Genomic DNA, 8,242 nt, shown 5'->3' with positions numbered 1-8,242 from the left:
CATATTAAGTGTTGGTTGTATCTTATATCTCTTTCCCTTAAACTATCATAGAAGACTGTTAAACATCCTTGCACAAACTCTAAGGAATGAGTACGATCATCGCTGATATAGAAGTGATATTCTCTTATAACCTTTTTGTCCTCCTTGGTGCTATCATGTGCATGCATGAATGCTATGTGTACACAAATTGTAACTTGTGTAGAGTGGTAATACATAGATTGTACTTCATTTTGCGGCTTTGGTGTATAACTCTTAGCAAAATCAATGAAAGAGACAATAGTGTCGAGGGGGAAAGTGTCCTTACACAACTTGAATTGCTCATCTAACCACCTAGCTCTATGTGTGGGACATATGTACTCATACACTAGTTTCTCTTCAAACATCTTCATAAAATCGGGCTATGCATGTATCCCTTTTCACTAGCTCACACCTCTTTAATTCTTTTCCATCTTTAACACCATATGTGACTGACTTGTATTTTCCAATAGAAACTAGTTCCTTACCAATTTCATGTTGATGAATAATGATGAACTACTAAGGTCCTAATTAGTACTGAGAGGGAGGGTGAATCAGTACAGACAAAAAAACTGCTTCAACACTTTGTCATATCAAAACACAGCTGACCGGTTGTCTTCACCACTGAACTTAACCATAACTATACTGGTTAGACAAAAATTCTTTAGACAACATTCAATAGATCTCAAACCTTGATAAGTACTACACTCATATAATCATGCATGATTTGTACCAATAATACCACAACCATTTAACAATGCATGCATATCTAACTTAATCAAAACCAAACAATCATCACATGAAAATCTCACAACCCATAACACATAGATTTTTCACGCGAAAACCCAAATGGGAAAAACTACGGTGGGAATGAATACCCACAAGCTGTTTGTGAACTCTTTTGAAGTCCGCTCTGTTAGGAGCCTAGTCCGGTTAAAGACTTTACAATAAAGGTCCTGTTAGGAACCGATCCTGTTAGGGATCACCTGGTTAAGGGATGGCTATATACTCTGTTAAAGGTTGAAACCCTGTTAGGAGTTACCTCGCTAGAGGATTTAAATAACTCAATAACCTTGAGCCACCTGGTTAGAGGATTTACAACAAATCCTGTTAAAGCTATCGATCAAGGGATTTACCTTATGTTGAAATGGTTAGAAGACAACAAGTAAAACACCGATCTGATAACAATACTTCTTGCTAAGGCAGATCCTTTTAAGTTCCTCTCTTTTGCAATCACACTCTGTAGATTCCTAACTCTGGTTCAACAAGTAACAAATCTCCAACACGCGGACACAAACACAACTTTTTCCAACCACTACAATAACAAAACTCATCTATCTTATAGACAACAACTAGGTCAGTAGCATAAACCCTAAACCCTAAATATTTCAAGTTTACACTTACAAGTGGTCCAATCCTGACCGTCCAAACACATTACATAGAATGAAACGATCTAAAACAGATCTCAAGACATTTTTGCATCGTCCAATCTTCACCGCATCTAAAAATCAATAACCCATTACGCGCTCTTCACACACCACTAAGAAAAATGCTCATTCCCAAGGTAGGCATTTAATGCATTCAATCTTCACGCGCAATAACCACAAAGAAATCCTTCACGTGCACATAGATGACATGGAATCTCGACCCTTATCCTTATTCCTTACCTAATTGGTCACAAAACATCATCGGTTGCACTGTGCAAGCCAAATCAGTAACCCTAGAGGTGAACTGGGACTACCAACCAGTAGTCACACTTAGTGAACCCCGACACCGGTCCATTCCATCCCGGTTGATCATAACCACTTCTGATCTTCATATCGGTTCATACCGGTTCACTTGCTTGTGTACTTATTGACATCAATGACAACATGCATTATCACTGCTTCATCATATGCCAACACATGTGTGCTATCCAGATGTAGGCATCTAGGCAATTGTTGAAAACCACCACATGTAGGACATAAACCTCTCAAACACATCATCTTATAGTAAATGCATGTGTCATCTCGTCTACATAGTACACTTGAAATAAATTCTCTCGGTGACTTAGGAGGTGCTTGTAGACCACATTCCTGCAAAACATCATTAGTGTGCAAAGTACCACATATTTAGCGATAAATATCATAATGCATGGAAAATTCAACATGGACCCTACAATGGCTTGGTATGCATCAAAAATATTTCTCACAGTGGTTCTTTCACTATTATTTTCGGATGTTCTTAACCCCAAAATTTCATCATTTCTCTATATTTCAGATTTTTAATGATTTCAAAACTAATTGGCATCTTCCACTTTGATTTAAGTTTTCAAAATAGTTATTCCAAATTCTTCTAACCATTCTTCTACAAGTTCTTTCAAAAAATTTATCATGCATTGGCTTCACAATATTTTCATCAATGTCTATTAGGAACTTTGGTTTTCTACAAATTATTCTAAGAGGTGTTAAGATTGGTGCATGCTCTTCGTTTTCATTAGGTGCATTACAATGCATTGATCACATCAAATTGAAATGGTATATCTTCTTTAATTTCATTAACATGTGCATTCACCGAATCATTTTCAAATGGTGTATGTTCATTGCATTCATTAGGTGCATTCATCATATGCATTTGAATTGGTGTATGTTGGTCATTTTGATTTGGTGCATTCATCATATCAATTTCAATTGTTGAATGTTCATCACTTCCATTAGGTGCATTAGATGATGTACCTTCACATAATCTCCTCATTTGCTCCCTTTGTCTTTCCTTTGCTGCCTCTCTTGTTCTTTCCCATTGTCCTACACATAACATCATGATGACAATCCACAATAAAATAGAAAAAAAATAACAAATGATCATCATTTTGGTATAATCTAAAGTAACAATGATAAAAATAACTTCAAAAAAAATCAAAATACAAGACAAATCAGTCATGATCAAAGCAAAAAAAACAAATGATCATCATTTTGTTATAATCTAAAGTAACAATGATAAAATAACTTAAAAAACAATCCAATATACGAGACAAATCAATCATTTCAAAGCAAAATTGACAAAAAAAAAGATGAAAACCTGACTGTTACTGTCCCAAAAAATTATGTGCAACAACAGTGGGGCCTTCAATTAACTTGCAATGTTGGTTTTTAGGCCATTGGGGCTAAAATATATTAAGATTTTCCCATAACCTGTACGGGTTATGGAAACCTAATTTGAACATTCACAATTTCTCATAACCCATACGGGTTATGCAAAACTAGAAGTTTTGGCCTTAGTTCTACATAACCTGTACGGGCTATGGAGAACTAGGAACCAAATAGAGAGAGAGAGAGAGAGAGAGAGAGAGAGAGAGAGAGAGAGAGAGAGAGAGAGAGAGAGAGAGAGAGAGAGAGAGAGAGAGAGAAGAGAGAGAGAGAGAGATTAGGAAAAGGAGAGGGGGGGAGGGAGAGAGAGGGAGATTGGGAAAAGGAGGGGGAGAGGGAGATTGGGAAAGAAAGAGAAGGGTGAGAGAGAGAGAGAGAGAGAGAGAGAGAGAGAGAGAGAGAGAGAGAGAGAGAGAGAGAGAGAGAGAGAGAGAATAGGATAAGGAGAGGGGGAGACACAGAGGAGATTGGGAGAGAGGGAGAGGGAGGGCAGAGAGAGAGAGAGAGAGAGAGAGAGAGAGAGAGAGAGAGAGAGAGAGAGAGAGAGAGAGAGAGAGAGAGAGAGAATAGGATAAGATAACGAGTGGGGGAGGGAGGGGGAGAGGGAGAGGGAGAGGGAGGGGGAGAGAAAGAGAGAGAAGGGGGAGAGGGTGAGAATAGGATAGGATAACGAGAGAGAGAGAGAGAGAGAGAGAGAGAGAGAGAGAGAGAGAGAGAGAGAGAGAGAGAGAGAGAGAGAGGAGAAAAGGGAAAGAGATTCGACAGAGAGAGAAGTGTGAGGGGGAGAGAGATGAGATAGAACTCAAGGAGGATAATTAGGGCTCAAAATAGACAGAGATGGTGATGGGGGAAGGAAGACGAGAGAGAGAGGAAAAGAAGAGAGACGTGCATGTATACAAACATATATACATATATCTATATAAATATATGTATATATAACTGTAGATATGCATATATACATACATTAACACATATTATATATGTATGTCTATACATATGTGTAGTAAATGCTAAGTTTACAAGCATACATTATTATGTCTTCATAACCCGTATGGGTTTTGTGAAACACAAAATAATGGTTTAAGTTCTACATAACCCGTATGGGTTTTGTGAAACACAAAATAATGGTTTTCGTTCTACATAACTCGTATGGGTTATGTAGAACTATGAATAGTACTTTTTGTTTTTCAAAACCCGTGCGGGTTTTGGCTTGGTAAGAGGGTTGGAAAATGACCCTAAGGCTTGCAAGCCCATTTCCCCCCCATTTTTGTCCCTTTACACGTTTTTTCATCTTCCAACATGATTTATCGACTTCGTCATCATCAAGTTTACAAATGATCAAGTGGGCATCTCTAAAATTAAGACCATAATCTCACATGTCTTCTCAGTTTTTTGACCATATAATTTTTTCTATTTTTGGACAACATTAGCATAGTAAACTTTAATTTTCTTTACCACTGCCTTGACAATCCTCACAGACATATGTCTACCATTTTTTTAATAAATTTTTATATACTTGACCAAATTAAAAACAAATTACATATTATTATTCTACACTAGATTCTATACACTTTTAAAAAAAGAAGTTTACATTTTCGATTATTTTGATGTAAGTTATGCCCAACGCACGAATAGGTACCAAATTTTCAGGATGCGGTCACCTCACAAAATCATAAAAAAAAAAAACTCAATGGAAAATTACAAAAAAATACAGAACTTCTAGATCTCACTCTTACCTATCATCCTAACAAAGGGTTTTGCAAAATACTAAATCTAACTATATATTTTGTGCAGTGCACGAAATAGCTATGCTATGTTTTTCTAAAAAAATCAAGAACAATTTTTCGTGCGTGAGGGGTTTGACCCTCTTAATCTTATCTAATTTAAAAAAAACTTTAGTAGTTTAGAAACTAGATTCAGAGTAACTATAATTCTTATTCTTTTCTCAACTCCTAGTTTTGAGTGCATGACCTTCAAATATCTCTTTGAAGTTCAAGTTTACATGTTTTTCAGAAGAAAAAGAGTGGCCACTTATACCCCCCTTTTTGTTCACCATCTTGGTGCACTTACCCTTGGTTGATAATGTGACATGAAATAATTTGAAGTGTCTCAAATAAGATAATAGAGGTGAATATTGTAGTAAAGAGTTTAATAGTTACTGTTGATACCATGTGATTCATAGACAAAAAACACTTCTAGGAACACCACAATAAAAATGGTGTGTTTGAAAGGATGAATAGAACAACCATGGATGGTGCAAGGATTATGAGATCACATATGAGATTGCCCTTATAATGTTGGCCATATGTCATGCATATTATTATTTCCTTCAAGTTATTAAGATGATGGTATTTCAAAGGAGGCATGGATGAGTAAAAATGCAAACTACCAATCTCAGAAAAGCTTTGGTTGCGAATAATTTATCCATATTGATATATATAATAGAACAAAGCTTGAGGCTAAATTCATGAAGTGTACTTTTATTGGATATGGAGTTAATGATTTTGGTTATCGTTTATGATATTATGAAAATCATAAAATAAATAGGAGCAGAGATGTGATATTCAATGAAAAGGGCATGTATAAAGATTAATGTAGGTAAATAAACGAGAAAAAAGATAAACACATAAAATATGGTTCTTGATGAAATCCTAAAAAATGTAGTTCCACAGGTGCTAGAAAATAAAAAATATTCAACAATAAAAAACAACACATACCTCAAGCTCCTGCAAAAAGATCTACTAGGATAAGTAGATCCCCTAAATGATACTCTCCTTTGTTGTATTTTGTATTGTTGATTGATTCCGGTCAACCAAAAAGTTACGAAGATGTAATGCAAGTAGAAACCAAAAAGAAGTGAGAGAAAGACATGAAAGAGGAAATGGACTCTTTGATACAAAACTATACTTGATTCAATTTTTTGAAGGTAAATGATAATTCCAAAATAAATGGGTTTACAACATTAAGGAAGAAGATGGAGGAAAAAGGAGGTACAAGGAAAAATTTGTTGTAAAGGGTTTTGACTGAAGAAAGGTATAGATTTTGATGAAATATTCTCTTGTTATCAAAATGATTTTCATTAGAACTATTCTCAATCTTGTGGCTATAGAAGACTTTCATCTTGAACAACTAGATGTAAAACAACTTTTCTCCATGGAGTTTTTCAAGACGAAATCTACATGCAACAACCATTGGGATATGAGATCAAAGACAATGACTTAGTGAGCAAGTCAAAGAAGAGTTGCCTAAAGAAAGCACACCGAAATGGTATTTAAAATTTGATAATTTTATGATTGAACAAGGTTACAAAAAAGTAGATAATGATAGCTATATTATCCCATTATTATATGTTGATGACATGCTTGTTATTGAATCTAATATGTGCACACATAAATGAGATTAAGTAGAAATTATCAAATTCATTTTCTTTGAAGGATTTGGGTGCAACCAAACAAATCATTGGTATGAGAATAGTAAGAGATGAAAAACATTACACATTAATAGTGTTTGAAAGTGAGTATCACAGAGAAGGTGTTGAAAACATTTTAGATGCATGATGCAAAATTAGTTAGTACACCTTTTCCTAGTAATTTTAACTTGAATAAGGATATGTGTCTCAAGACACAAGAGAAGATGTACCACATGCCCAAGGTTTCATACTCTTTAGTAGTTGGTAGCCTGATGTATATCATGGTATGTACAAGGCCATATATTGCACATGTAGTGGGAGTTGTGAGGAGGTATATGAACAACCTAAAAAGGGCATTGAAATGCATTAAAGTGGATTCTCAGATTTTTTAGAGGTACTAATACTCAAGAATTATGTTTTGGAGGTTCCAACTCTACTCTATTGAAAAAGAGGTTAGCCAAATGAAAGAAGCAATAACTCTATGAAAATGTAGAAAATAAGTGATAGATTTTTTTTATTTTTTTTATAGCCAACTTAACCATACATACATTTGTCTTGATATGCATGGTTGCTTTTTATTGAATGCTATAGAATGAATTTGCATTTCATTAGCTAACTTAAGGAAGCTAAGATTAAGGCATTTTAACATTATAGATATAGTAGATGGATGCTAGCATAAACATATATTTAAAAAAATCCATGCAAAAGATGTTAAGAGATATTCTTATGAAGGCACCTATCTTATTTGTACATTATTCCACTTAAATAAAATAAAATAACAACCACCTAAATGACAATTAATAATAACTATAATGACAATTGTGTCTTTTTATTTGAAGGCACTACTTTTGAGAGGATGCATAGCAATGATTCCCATTGAATCCCCAATGAACACTATAGTAAGCATCTCAATGTTACTTGCAATTCAACCATAAACAATGAAACTACTGTAAAAATACAGTTGATAAAAAATTTAAAATGCTAGTAACTCTTGGTAAGTTGCAATTTGCATGCTGCCATCTCTATTTTGTAGAGTCCAAATCATTGTCTCCATTGGCTCATATAGGATGACTCTCCATTGAAATAAAGTGAATCGAATGAATCATCATGTATCAATTTTCTACATAGAGAAAGTTTGTGTGGTGAATATATGAATCATATATAATAAATTTTTAGAATATTTCTATATTTTTCATCAACATTTAATACCATACTACATGATACTTTGTTTTCTATTTTCAGATTTGAAACCTTGACACTTACCTCGAATTGTTACTAAAGCCAACATACATGTTGATTTAAACAAATGCACAATACAATACAATTTTTTCTACTGGTGGAAAGAATGTATAAGACTAATCACCAAATGTGGCAAAATTTTGGAGGACTGTAATTCAAAACTTGAAACGAAGGTCCACCATGTTACACAAAAAATGTGGCCAAAAATCACACATATCTCTAGAACATCAAGATCGACCACTCAACATGGTGCCACAGTGCCTCTTACATTTATTCTCAGGGCTTGCGTATCCAACAAATTGATTTTCAAATTTTCTTTTAAAAGTTTTAAAATCTGAAGATGTCCATCAAATTAAGGTAACTGATGTAACATCCATCAAAAATAACTTATGCTACCACCATGGTTGATTCACACAGAACTGGGCGTCAATTTTAATCACTATTAGTATTTTTA

The sequence above is a fragment of the Cryptomeria japonica genome, chromosome 7 (assembly GCF_030272615.1).
Source record: "Cryptomeria japonica chromosome 7, Sugi_1.0, whole genome shotgun sequence".
Classification (NCBI taxonomy): domain Eukaryota; kingdom Viridiplantae; phylum Streptophyta; class Pinopsida; order Cupressales; family Cupressaceae; genus Cryptomeria; species Cryptomeria japonica.
This window is presented reverse-complemented; position numbering follows the sequence as displayed.